The sequence below is a fragment of the Anser cygnoides genome, chromosome 26 (genome assembly GCF_040182565.1).
Source record: "Anser cygnoides isolate HZ-2024a breed goose chromosome 26, Taihu_goose_T2T_genome, whole genome shotgun sequence".
Lineage (NCBI taxonomy): Eukaryota > Metazoa > Chordata > Aves > Anseriformes > Anatidae > Anser > Anser cygnoides.
This window is the reverse complement of record NC_089898.1, coordinates 1,326,828-1,340,105: the sequence shown is the minus strand read 5'-3', so window position 1 is coordinate 1,340,105 and position 13,278 is coordinate 1,326,828. Positions and strand designations below refer to the sequence as shown.

At 38.7% G+C, this 13,278-nt stretch overlaps 1 long non-coding RNA gene across 1 annotated transcript in view; it reads right to left on the bottom strand.

Moving 5' to 3' along the window:
• LOC106044408 (uncharacterized) overlaps positions 1–13,278 on the bottom strand; it is a 96,839-nt gene that overhangs the window by 56,048 nt on the left and 27,513 nt on the right. Inside the window, exon 2 of the long non-coding RNA XR_001212258.3 lies at positions 10,970–11,080. This is a non-coding gene — a long non-coding RNA (uncharacterized lncRNA). The remainder of the gene's footprint in view (positions 1–10,969; positions 11,081–13,278) is intronic.

Here is a 13,278-nt window from a genome sequence, read left to right as displayed (position 1 = left end):
AAATAAATAAATAAATAAAATAAGAGCAACATCTTGTTAGTAGCCAGCCTTCCCCAAAAAATATTTCAAAAGCAGTGGATTCAGCAGTCTGAACCCTGTCAAATGCTGGGCAAGAGTGCAAAATGATACCAAAAATAAAAATCATTATGTTGGCATTTCCTATTTCCATTGTAAGGATTAATTAGAATTTTAAGAAGCACAAGGAAATGGTGAAGAGATTCAACCAGTTTTGAGTGCAGATAAGCATCTGAAACCATCACACTTCCTTTATAGACATGGCAATCACAACTCTGGCTGAAGCCAAATTTAACCCCAAAGTTGCATGTCTGAATTCTGGCTCTGAGGATAGTTCCGTTGAAAATAAACAATTATAAATGTAGATTTGAAACCCTGTGGAACTGATCCACAGAGAGGAATTCCTGGACTTGGCAGTGTTTTGCAGTAATTATTTATATCCAGGCACAGTTTTCTTTTCAATGGGGAAGCAATCTGGCAGCCATTACAGCAAACTCAGAACAGACCACGTCCTTTCATAAAGGCTACAAATCTCTGTTTACAAGGACTTAAACATTAATGAAGTCAGTTGCCTATTATTCTCATGGCACCAGAAAAAGAAGTCCAGATTTAGGTTGTACCCAACTTTCTAAGGGGCATTTTGGCAGGTAAAACCTGGGGGTTCCTCCCAAACGATCTCGATGTACATCAGAATATACATGCAAACCAGCATGCTGAGAATGACTCTAATCTGGAGGGAACAAAGGAGAGAAGAACAAAGGAGAGATGCTAATTAAAAGAAACAAGTTTTTAATGATTCAGACCAAATTAGAGAAGCAGAAGGTTTCAGTCTAGTCACTGGGCTAATGGGTAAAATCAGCACTAGAATGCAGTATTTTATATTCTAAATTAGCTTTTTTTCTTCCAAGCCTGCAAAGAAATTACTAAGAATTCAGCAAAAAGCCTTGTGTGATTGGTCTCATTTGCCAAATGGAGGCAACGTTTAGAAGGTATGGAGAAGAAGAAAATGCTCTAGGCAAGACTATCCATTCTAGTTATGATGGTTTTCATCCACGTAGCCATGGTGGTCCCCTCTGAATAAATCTGAGCTAGTGCGAAAAGAACCTGGTTCAATTTCTTAAGAGAATATTCAGGGAAAAGAGCTATTGGAAGTAGCAAGCTTTATTTACTGCAGTGGCATAGCAAATTCTGCAGTGTTCTAACACTGAAACATTAGGTTTGGCTTCAAAAGAGTTCAGTGTTTGCTTCAGGAAAATTCACATTCTTAGGAATTTCACAGGATATGTCTGAAACTCCATTGAATCAGGGCCCAAAGTCAAACTGCAATGCAAGGTATATAACGCTTACAAGCTTCAGTTCCTGTTCCATTTCTGAAGAGCACCAAAGTATTCCCCCTCCCCTCCCAGAAAACCAAGTAAATCACAGAATTCAACACCAGTTACTGTAGGGCCATTAATGAACGGAGTTTCATTAATGGAGTACAATGGTTTCATCAATACCTATTAGGTATAATAACTTTGAAGTCCATCAAAGACATGAGGAAGCTTATTGTACAATGTACATAGAATTGAGGCTGGAATACAAGACAGCATTTAGCTTTGATCTGGTCTGATTCAGTATGGTAATTCTTTATCTTCCAGATGAAACAAATATGGTAAGAACTAATAATGTAAAGAAAATAGTTGTTAAAGCAAACCCTATCTGTTACATCACCACACTCTCTTTAGCCAGGCTAGTAAAGCAACATGCAAGTGACAAGAGTCCTTGAAAAACTTCTGTATGAGAAAACATTAACAAAATAATTGGTTATTTCAGAGAAAAGATGGAAAAAAGAGTAGCAATGGAGATGGGGAAAGCGGCATGTCACATGGCAAAATACAGCTCGTTCACCATCTCATTTGTATTCTGAAATTGCACATAGGAGGGAACACAGTTTTCAAAAGATAAATAAATGTTTCTGCATAGTCTGTGCAATTCAGGACACAAGACATCATACAGTTCATGCCAGGATTGTTCAAGGAAAGAGCTACATATTTGTATACATAATAAAATATTACATTAGATTCAGAATCATCTGGTAAAGCCTTCAAGCTGCAAGGCAAAAAAGCATCTACAGACTGACAGTTTAGGACACTAATCCCACAGGTGCTGGTTATTCCGTAACAGCCTACTATTAAAATAGTCTTTTCACCTTCTGTGAAATACGTGTTGCTATCCAGATGAGATTGCATTATATTTTGTTGGAGATTCTTCTAACCCCTCACACCTTGTTTATTAAGCAGAGTGGTCAGCAAGTCTTTCTGGCCAGCTCAGCTACGTGCGCCACATACATCCTCATGCCATGGACTATGCTACTGGAGAACGAGAGCACCAAAGCAGCCAAGTAATTAGGAAACCCTACCTTCCACTCCGTGACAAACAGATGTTTGTCCAGGACTGGTGACTCCTAACACCTTTTTAATATAGATTTATTGAAGCTGTCATTCCCTGGCAGTTTATCATCTGATATAATTAACAGAATCAAAGGAACTTTTATTAAACCTCATGACAGCAACAGTTTAAAGCTTTCTCCACCAATCCAGCAATATCAATTGACTGACAGATGATCAGAGTTTCTGGAACATAGTCTGATAACAAGCTGTCGACTACTCATAAATAGCAATGCTACGCTTCAACAGGTGATCTATCCCCTCACAAAATTGGCCCTGTTTACGCTACTGATCCAAACACAACATAACTTTGAGCACGTACTTTTCTCCAAAGCAGATGAAACTTATCTAGTGAACTTTGTTTTTTTACCCATAACCCACCCAATAAATGATAAATGCAGATATAAATTATGCAAACATGAATGACACGGTAGTTGAGCAGCTTTAGGAGACTCAAACTCAGTTCCCAGCACTGTACTTCTCATCTTTTGTGCTTCCAGTTGTGCACTTTTACAGAGTTAACGATAACAGTAATGATCACAGAATGGAAAGATTAAGTTTCAGATAAGATTTAAAAGAGAGTACAGCTCGTTGATACATCTTGTGATTTAAAGCAAGCATAAAACATTACAAAATCTGAACAGTCAGTGCCTTATCTCTGTCATGGTCTTTTTATTCCACTTTGGTATTTTACTGTTAATGTAATATACAAGCCCTTGAAGGCCCATCAGGCTTATTTTAGCACATGCTTATTTAGTCACACTTGCTGGTTATCCTGGAAGAGGATGCTTACTTGTGGTTGATAGTTTTTGTGACTGTGTTAATAGAAGATGATGATGTGGTTTGGTGCTGTCAAGAAATGATCACTAGGAGAGGTTCTCACATCTTGTTTGTGAACCTCAGTGCTTTTTGTGCATCGATTTCCTACTTTTTAATCTATATTAAGTTCATATGAAACGTGCACAAAGAACAACAAAAATATTTTCCTATTATTCCTTGCATTGAATAAGTACACTGCTTAGCTGAACAGTTTTCTAAGTAATTAATCTAATGCTTACATGTGTTTTAACTGAATCCCCACCCCACTCCTCATTTTATCCTTGAAAACATGGAGTACATTATATTAAATCTTAACCACAGATGCTGCAAATCATCTTAGCTCCAGCGCATTTCTGTGCATTTCCTCGGGGTAATGAAGGTAGCTTAGAAGAGTAGTAGTAATTCATTTACAACAGCTGCAGGTAAAAAACACAAGGTGCTTTTAAATGAGAAGAGCTGAAGATACATACCAGTAGCAAACGGTGTAGTGCTGAATATGTTGCAGTCCTTGACTACTTTAATGTTAAATGAATTAATCAAGAAATAATTAAACATCCCAGACATACTTGTTTTCAATGTACGGTACATGCTTATTCTTCCTCCATATGAATTCCTACTGATGAAGCACTTTCTGCTGTGACACAGAAATAAAATATCTCTTGGTGATTCAATGCAGATCCAGCAATTAATTCCACTTCTTAGATTTTGTTTTAGAACTTTAGTTTTATGAAGAAATCTTAATTTAAATCTCTCTGCGATAACTGATAATGATTTTCTTCTATTCCCGCTAGGTTAGGAGGTTGAATGGATTTGGGGAGAAAAACCAGAGTAGTTAATCTAAATAGCTTCGGTGCTTACTTTTTTTTTTTGTTTAATGAAGGCTGCACGTATGTTGTGGGGAATGACTGTCTTGTGTATACCCCTTCACCTTTACATAAATCAGCTTTCTGACTATTCCTGATTGCTATAGAGTTGCTCACAGCTTCTATTCTGTGTGGAGCACACTTCTGGTTTTGTTGATTGTTTGTTGTTTTTTTGTTTGTTTGTTTTTCATTACTCTGACAGTTCCTAGGCACTTATTTTTACTTTTTTTTCCCCCCTCCTGGATTAAAGGAAAGCTAAAATGGAAACTACCACATAGTTCCAAATCTAACATTAAAAAAGTAAAGAAAAACATTTTTCCCTGTTGGAACTAAATAAGAGGCAGAGAAAAAAGACAAGGTATTGCTTTAATTCAAGGAAGTACACAGTTGTGCCTATATTAGTATCATCAAAATAGCTAAAGTATGAGTAAAAAAGACTTCTCTTGAACTAAATTTATGTAAACAAAGATAAAAAAAATGAAGATTCATATACAGTGTGCTGCTTAATATGCCACTCCAGTATGTTCTACGAGTAGTTAGAGATGGGAAGTTTGAAATCCAATGTATTTGTAAGTGGTGGGGTCCCACTACCAGCTGGGGAAGCCTCCTGCTGATGCTAACGGGACAGACTAAAACCTCTCAAAAGCCTGACTGCATGAGAACCCTCTGAGCCTGACCGTTTGTTTCCTCTCGTCAGGCCTATATTAAAGCAATGCTGTTGCATCACATGCTTAGGAAAACACGGGCTTCACCACAGGATCTGTTTCAAAAATGTACATTTCTGTGGCCTAACCTGGCTCTGCAGTGGTGGTCCACGGCTTGCAGTTTCTGAAGATGACTGATACGGTGCCAGCCTACCTTCCTAAATCAAAGCGTCTTTGAGAGCCTGATTAGAATCTCACAGGTCTATCAGTGACTAACCATAGATAACAGTGACAGCAGAGGTGCTGTCACCTGATAGACTGCTTTGTTGTTTCTAATTCAGTAATAACCTCGGCAGAGCTAAGGATGGACAGACTGGATCCAAAACTTGGAAGGAAAGACCTCCAAGGGGAAAGACAACATTACACTGCAGCAATTGATGATTCCAATCCAGGTGCTGACATTTTTCCTTCCAGGCCAGCAGTTTATCAATGCCAACCTCCGGCACTGTGCAATGTTTATACACAGAAGAGGATTCTTCCAGATAAGCTCAAACTTCAGCAGCTTGGTACCTCAGCAACTTTCAGCACGTAACTGGACACCTATGAAACTTAACTTACCTCTTCATCCAGTCCTTACTGCAACCAGCAGCCTGACAAAAACCCTGCTGTAGGGACCAGTAATTTATGCTCCCCACCCCCAGCAGAAAAGGAATATTCATGTTTACTATCAGAGTAGTCACAAAGGCTACATGAGCCAGAAAAACAGCAGAGAACATGAATTTAAGCTAGCTAATCACAAAATACTCAATGCACACAAACCTCCTGATTATCAGGACAAGTGCTGGAGTAGCTAATGCACAAGCAGGCTCAATTAACCCTAATTAGTTCAGAGTCATGCTACAAAAGGCTTAATTAGCAGTTACTGGGTACAGCTAAGAAAAGAGGCATAAATAACGTTCAGTTGGAAGCTACTTTTAAGAATCTCATGACTAAATGACACTAAAAGAGCAGAAAAGCAAAGTAACAGTTCCTTATGGGGGCCAAAGAGGATGTAATGCAGGCCTTCCTTTGGTGCTGTAAATACTTTTCTGCCAACTGAGAACAGAGCATCAAGATCTGTAAAGTTGTATCTAGAAACTTAAAAAAAAAAAAAAGAAATGTTACAATGATTTGTTACCTAATTTGTACCTTCTTTCATGCCAAACTTCATACTTGGAAAAATCCATTTATTTCACTGGTTAGTGTAACTTCTTATGCCAAAAATCTCTATCTGGATGCCTGATTGCACCAGCAGGGCCTCAAAGGTCACCTACTTTTAAATGGCTGCCACTCATGTTAGCACAGAGGTATGCCTAGGCTTTACAAGATGAATGAAAACTGATCCTCTGCAAAGGAGAGCTTCCAATCTAATGTCCTGGTAGTCTATCAAAATAAGCCATTGCTCAGCATGTTTCTATACGAAAACACACAGAGATGGACCTGAATCAGGTTCTCCAGCATCTGCAAACAGTATTGCTTTAGTGTTGCTCTTTACTAGAGGATATCAACATTTATCTTTTTCTGGTGCAATTAAAAAAAAAAAGTTAACATTTACAAGTTGTCCAGTACAGAAGAAAACTGTTTTTCACCCTGCTCAACTGATACTCATCCCTTTCCAATAGTGGTTAGGTTGCTATTGTGAATACTTAAGAATACCGAAGAAATCTTGTATCCATTCTCCCCCAGTGCTTAAATCTCTTAAAAAGTCATAAGAATTGAGGTTTTCTTTGTCATGTTATGTCTGTTAGAGTTCAGACTTTTAATCTTTTCCCTGGAATTTGAATGGACAGGTGCCTATGTTACAGAGAAAAAGAAGAGGAGACACCAAATGTCACCAGTTAGCAATGTTAGAATAAGGACAATTTTCTGAAGCAGATCATAATGCTTCTAAAATCCTTCCAGCCTCAAGAGATCACCCGCTCTGTGCCTAGCTTGACCTGCTATACTGTTTTCCTGCATTTTCACTCTTCTGAGTCCACATTTCTTATTACCTTATATTAAGCTGTCTGAACGTGATTTTAAGGTATAAAAAGCTTTTCGCAAGATAGAGATGCCATCTGCAAAACCCCTTGCTGATATGGCTGGACTCTGTTCATCTTGATGCCCTTTCCTTAATCCTATTCAAGGCTTTTGGAGATCTCAAAACAGCAAATGAAGGGTTTTAATGAGATAAATTTGCTTTTACCAGCTTTACATTTCAGCCTGATCTTTTTTATCTCTTTTCTGGAGTTTTAAATGTTGCAGTACAATTCACATCATGGTAACTATTAGGAAGTTTTGCCCTATGGTGATCCTTCTTTTGAGGTTTTTGATGTTTAGGCCATCTTTTAATGACCTCCTCAATTCAAGCTGAACTCATGGCTAGTTTCAAATTTCTACAGACCCACACTTCAGCTCAATAACCACAGACTCTCAAAGTGACAGACTGCTCCAGATTCCTGCCTGCTGTTATTGTTTTTAGATACAGAACCCCTTGTGATTTTTTTCCCCCACTGATAATCTTATATGAAGGTCAAGTACAACATTAAGATTACAGGTCTATGACTTTAAAGTGATCTAAATTCCCTTTATGCTTAAGAAAAGTGGTAACAAAAGCATCAGTAACATTTAAAGTAAAACTCAGCTCCATGTACTTCTCTTCACATTGCTGAAAAATACACCACCCATAACGTACTATCTGCCTATCTTTCAAACCTCATTAAAATTGAGTTGGTTTGCTGAAAAACAGGCATGTATTTCTAGATTTGTTCCATGCACTCTCCATTACTGAGACTCCATGCATAGGAGGACATCGATGACAAACTTATGCTTTGTCTGAGCTAGAAATAGCCAGATAATTAAGTTGGCTATAGGGGATAAGGAAATCACACCACTGTTTGTGTGTTTAGCTAATGCTGGGAAGGTCTCTGATACAAAGAGACCTGTAGGTGTCACAACTGGATCAGGTTTTTAAAACTCCTCTCCACCTGAATTCTATGCAGAGTTCAGAAAACGGTTGTCAACATTTACCTGCGTATAACCAGCCTTCTTGTAATCCTGCACCTCAAAGCCGCTGCCTTAATCCTGCTCAATTCTATAAATCCCTCTTCCGTGGAACAGTGAGGACTCTGGAATTAGTGGAGTCCCACTTGGTCAAGACGAGCAGAATGCCAGGAAGGGCCTTTTCATCACCCAGCTAAATTCGACTGTATTCCCCTGCCTTCTGCAGCCATGGTACAGAACAGCGCATGTATATCTGTTTGTGCACACGCACGTATGTGTGCATACGAGCCACTCCTCACCGTCACACATTTCCGTTTCTGTACCGTAAGAAGAAAGATGTGAAAAACACTAACGTGTGAGAATACAACATGAATATGCAGAAGCAATTAATACTACTGTATGAGGAAAGCCCCTTTGCACTTTCATTAGTTCACATGCCACTGCCGGCCCAGGGCAACCCAGGAGGAAAGGTACTGGGCTGGTCACTGAATCAGTAGTGGTACTAACTTAGGACCTGGTGACAGTACTAATAATGAGTTCTTGTATGGGGATAATCTGCTAGACTCCATCTTGACAAAGTAATCCTGCTTTAGCAGGCTCATTAGCCTGGTTACAGAAGCACAGGGATGGTGTTGGCAGATTCAAATTTCAGAACTAGCTTTGCTAAGGTTAGCATGTGAGATGTTATCTCGTCCCAAAATGCAAACTCAAGCTCTAAATATGAAACTTGGTACGATTCTGAATGACCTTAGTCTTGAAGACAGAATGTAAAGAGTGAACTGTGTTTTCTCAACACCTCAACTGGGCTACCTCTCAAGGGATATATGCTTCTTTCTTGATCCACATCTTCCCAGTTCTGCAGAAGCAGTTCAAGATTTTTTCCTGTCACTATGTTTTACGGTATTAGAAAATGACCTACTTAATGTTAGGGGTAACTTCGCTTATAAAATTTTAAGCCGAATACAAATTTTATACCTGTTTTCATTTCATGGGCACCCATAAAAAAATTCTTCTAATGTTAATGAAACCTAAGACATGACTGAAATATGTAAAATTGACTGCTATACACATTTAAGTTTTACATTCTCAGTAACAAAATATTAAAATATCTTAGGGGGGAAAAAAAAAAAGCCCACCGCAAAAACAGGTCTAAGCTGCACCCTGCAGTCAAAAGGAAATAAATAGTATTGCCCTGTTCTGAGACAGGATTGTAAATAGAAATGTCAGTAATTCTATATACTTATTTGACTTAACAGCAGTATCTAAAAACAGAGGTCCAAGAATCTTCATTAATTCTAATAGTCTCTCTTTAATTATTTGGCATTATTAATCAAAAATTGTTTCCATAGGTCACAATTCTGTTGTACAAAGAAGTACAGAGCAAATAATAGTGACCAGTAAACCAGATCCCTAAACTTATGCTGATGTCTACATCAGTATAGTTCCAGCCCACAGACTACATACACACTATGAAAATTGAACAGAAGACATTTGAAAGTTATCTAGAGCTCAAAAATAAGTCTTTATGTTCATTATTTAAAATCCTCCTGATACTGTTATTAAAGGAGAATTAGGTTTGCATTAATTGGAGCTTGAAAGATGCTCTGATAACATCTTTGCAGTCAAAATGCAATTACAAATAGTGTTTAAACTGTGGAATATTTTTCATTTTAGTTTGAATTGTTACACTGATACTCTCAACAAGATCTGCATGCTTATGAAATTAAATCCAGATTCATGTACTCTACCTTGCATCCTGGTTAAGACACTGCAACCACCTCCTCATAGAAATCAAATGATTACAAGAGTTACCAGTCTCACTGCCTAGTTTCCTTTCTTTCCTTCTCTTTTTCTGCATCAGAACTACCTTAAAGATTCCAGCTGAATAGCTGTCTGGCACTTTTAAATGCCGATCCAAACCCTGAGGCAAACACTATTTTAGATCCACAGCACATTTCATGAGAATTCCAGCACGCTGCGCTCTTATAAAAGAATCCTGGGCTTTATACAGGTACTCTGTTGTTATGTACACATGTAGCACATTAAGAATATGGCAACCAGGCTTCATTAATTTACTGTTTATTTGGTCAGTTTCAGGATTCCTAAGTTCTACTATCACCTCTAGAGAGATTTTGAGCTATAGCAACCATAGCAAATAGCATACATAAGGGCAGGCAAGCAAGACCTTTGAGCTTCAGACTCTAGTTCATGAGTCGTTGGCTATTTGACTTCAGACAAATTGCTTTGTTCCGTTTAAATGCCCTTTTCATCTAGGATAAGTATTACCAGCTTCTTGACTCCCTAGTATTTTTTTTAACATGAGTTTAATGTTTTAAATGTTTCACAGAGTCCTTAGCTGAAAGGTGCTGAGCAAGTTGAACACTATCAGCTGTTATTGCATAAAGAAATTTATTTTTCAATACTGAAGCAACACTTGCTCTAAGGAGATAGTAGCAGTAAGCATGGAAGGGAACAACCTGCAAAAAGCAATAAAAAAGTAAGCTTTTTGCTTATAAGGCAATAAGTGTTTAACCCTGCAGCTGTAATGAGTTCATGCACAGGAAAGGAAGATCTGAGATCACTGAGAATGTGAGGGTGGGAACCTAAGAGCCTCTATGACATACACAGAGTAAAGGATCTCGAGGTATCTCCATGACCTGAAAGCTGCACACTAGGCCGACAAACCAGACCAGATGGCAGCTAACCACAGGCTCCCTTCTCGCGGCCTGTGGAGACTGTGCATATTGTTGAGGTCACTAAGTAAGCAACCCAGGGTCAGACAGCAGCTGCAGCACAGAAAGTCTACCCTTCCCTAGCTTATGTTACAGACTGGCATTTGGAATAAACTTCAGGGATTCTTCTAGCTGTCCTTGCAAGAAAAAGTAAAGGAGAAACTGGCTCAGAGGAGTCAGGATAAGGAAACATATTAGCTCCTCAGTGCTTGCTCGCTGGCCTACCTTCATATTTCAGTTAGTTTAGGGTACTTTTGCTTTTCAGCATCTGCTTTTCTTTAAAGAAGGTAATTACAAAGTTATTATTTATGACTACTACACAGAGGGTCAGAAAGACATCTGTAAAAAGGTATGTTTTTGTCTTGCAAGTGCATCAGGTGGCACTACACAGTGCTCAGAACGAGTGAAGCCCAGATCATATACATGTTTTTGTACCGTCTACTCACGTTTTGTGGTGTGCAGTCTGTAGGATGCTTGATGTCTTCCTTTTGGGAGGAACAGAAGTTGATCGTGGTTCATGTCAGGAGGAAGTTTTTCTTTAGAGATCCTGTAGACACCTATGAAGAAACAGCAGAGAAGAGACAAAACTGAGTGTGATACCTTCAGGAACAAAAGCAGAGCGATGTGCAGGACAACGTGTGAGTAGGTACGGATACACAGAGGTATCATCCTTCCTTTACCCCTTTGCTTACTGAAGAACAGCAGTCAAAAATTAAATTTCCTCATAACATGTGTGGTAACCAGAACGTTCATTTAAGTATGGTTGTCTATATAGAACATGCAAGGGACCAGCTGGGATTTTATTAGGAAAGCCACAGTACATCCTGTGTAAAAGCTGCAGATGGCACAGGCCATGCGACCGCAGGGCAAAGAGATCTTCCATACGGAATGAAATTCTCTTCTGCAAGAAGAAAGCACCTCGAAGGAACATTTGTAGAGGAAGCCCACATGGCCAGAATTTCAGCCTTAACTAAACTTAAGCAAACCTTAGGCTGAGTACAGACCTGAACTTAAATACCCTAGGGTTGAATTTCACTTCTGGGTTCCCCTAGCTTAGGTGTTCCAAGGGCTGAATTGAGAGCTTTCAAAAATTTTATCACATGTATCTGCCAGCAGTTTAACAAAGCTCTTCCAAATAGATTCATAATTAATGAACATGTGAGGTGGTGTCAGCTTTAATGATCTCTGACTTTCTCAGTCTTTATTTATTTTCTAAGGCCTTCCCTCTTCAGTGACTGCCTGTTGTCCTATTAAAAACCTCAGTTTATAAATGGGATGTGACAAGGTGAAATAGAGCCTGAAGTGATGGCTATCATATGCGAATGCACTGTGCAGCTCTGCAGCTGCAAGCACATAAGGGAAGCTCTGATAAAACCCTATAATATATTTTGCATGCAAAATACAGAAATGATGCAAATTTCTTTACTCCTACCTGACTGACCTCAAACCATCTCTGCAAACCTAGTTTTTTAGGCTTCTAAGTCTTGGAAAAGGGAGCTCCATTTACAATAACAATGGGCCTACTTCTAGTAAATCCTAACCTGATAGTTTAGTTTTATTAACCCTAACCCTAAATGTATCTTTTATTTGACTTTCCTTTATTTTCCTCCCCCCAGGTGAGATTTGGAGGGAGGGGAATACTAATACTATATGTATGACATATAGAATTAGTCAATTGATCAGTACACATGTTTTGTTTTCTTTTTCTTCTTTTTTTCTCCCTGTCTACCATCCTTTCAGGATTTTCCACCCTCAAAAATAATCATAATGCCTCTCCTTACACGTATCCAGAAACAAGAGAATTGTAGGGTGAGTCTTGAAACAACAGAAGGCTTTGACATTCGAGTCAGAATGAAAGAAAAACAAAAATCCTCAACATACAAAGCAAAATAACTCTGCTTACATAAGCAATAAATACTCAATACCTAAGCAGCATATGCAAGTGAGGCTGTTTCAACAAGAAATGCGTTCGAAGCAGACTATTACAGAATACGATTCATTCTCACGTAAGGAAGCTATATTCTAACTGTAGCTCTTTGAGCTCTGAAGCACCTTGTTGTTATGAACTGGGATGGTAGCACAGAGACTTCAGCCTACAAACAACTTTTCAGGTACTGGATCGGCGATACTCGCTAAAGGATAAAGGCATGACAGTGTTCCTCAACCCCCTATTTTCTTTTCGCTAGATGAATGCAACAGCAACACTGTATTGATTCTAGCAAGGGGTTTTTTTTAAGTGAAAACTGTGTAGATTTTGGCATAAGCCTAACAGCACCAGCCACTCTTCTTAAAGAAAAAAAAATCCTATTCCCTAGATATTACATATCCACTCTAAAAAATATTCAGAACTTCCAGGCAGAAAGCTGTTACACATTGCTATTTGCCTTTTGTTCAGTCTAAAGAAAACAGAAGGGAAGATGGTAAAAGAACCTACCTGCATGTGAAGAGAGGTAATAAAGAACATGGGACTAATTACTGTACTTGGCCAGCCAGGGCAGAACAGTTGCCACGCTCTGAGCAGTGACTCCGAGCAAAGAGCACTGTGAGGTTCCATAGTTACTGGTACTCTGATTCCTGATAAGCTAAGTATGTCCTAAGTGTGGTGGGTTCCCCTCTCTGCTCCTCATTTACACGGTCGTATAAACTCAGCTTTGTATTTTAAAACCTAAAGACCTTGTCCAACCTGAGCATTAGAAATAAGCAGAGCTAACATAACCTGAACCTGTACTCTATCCAAGTTTTTGTACCAGAACAT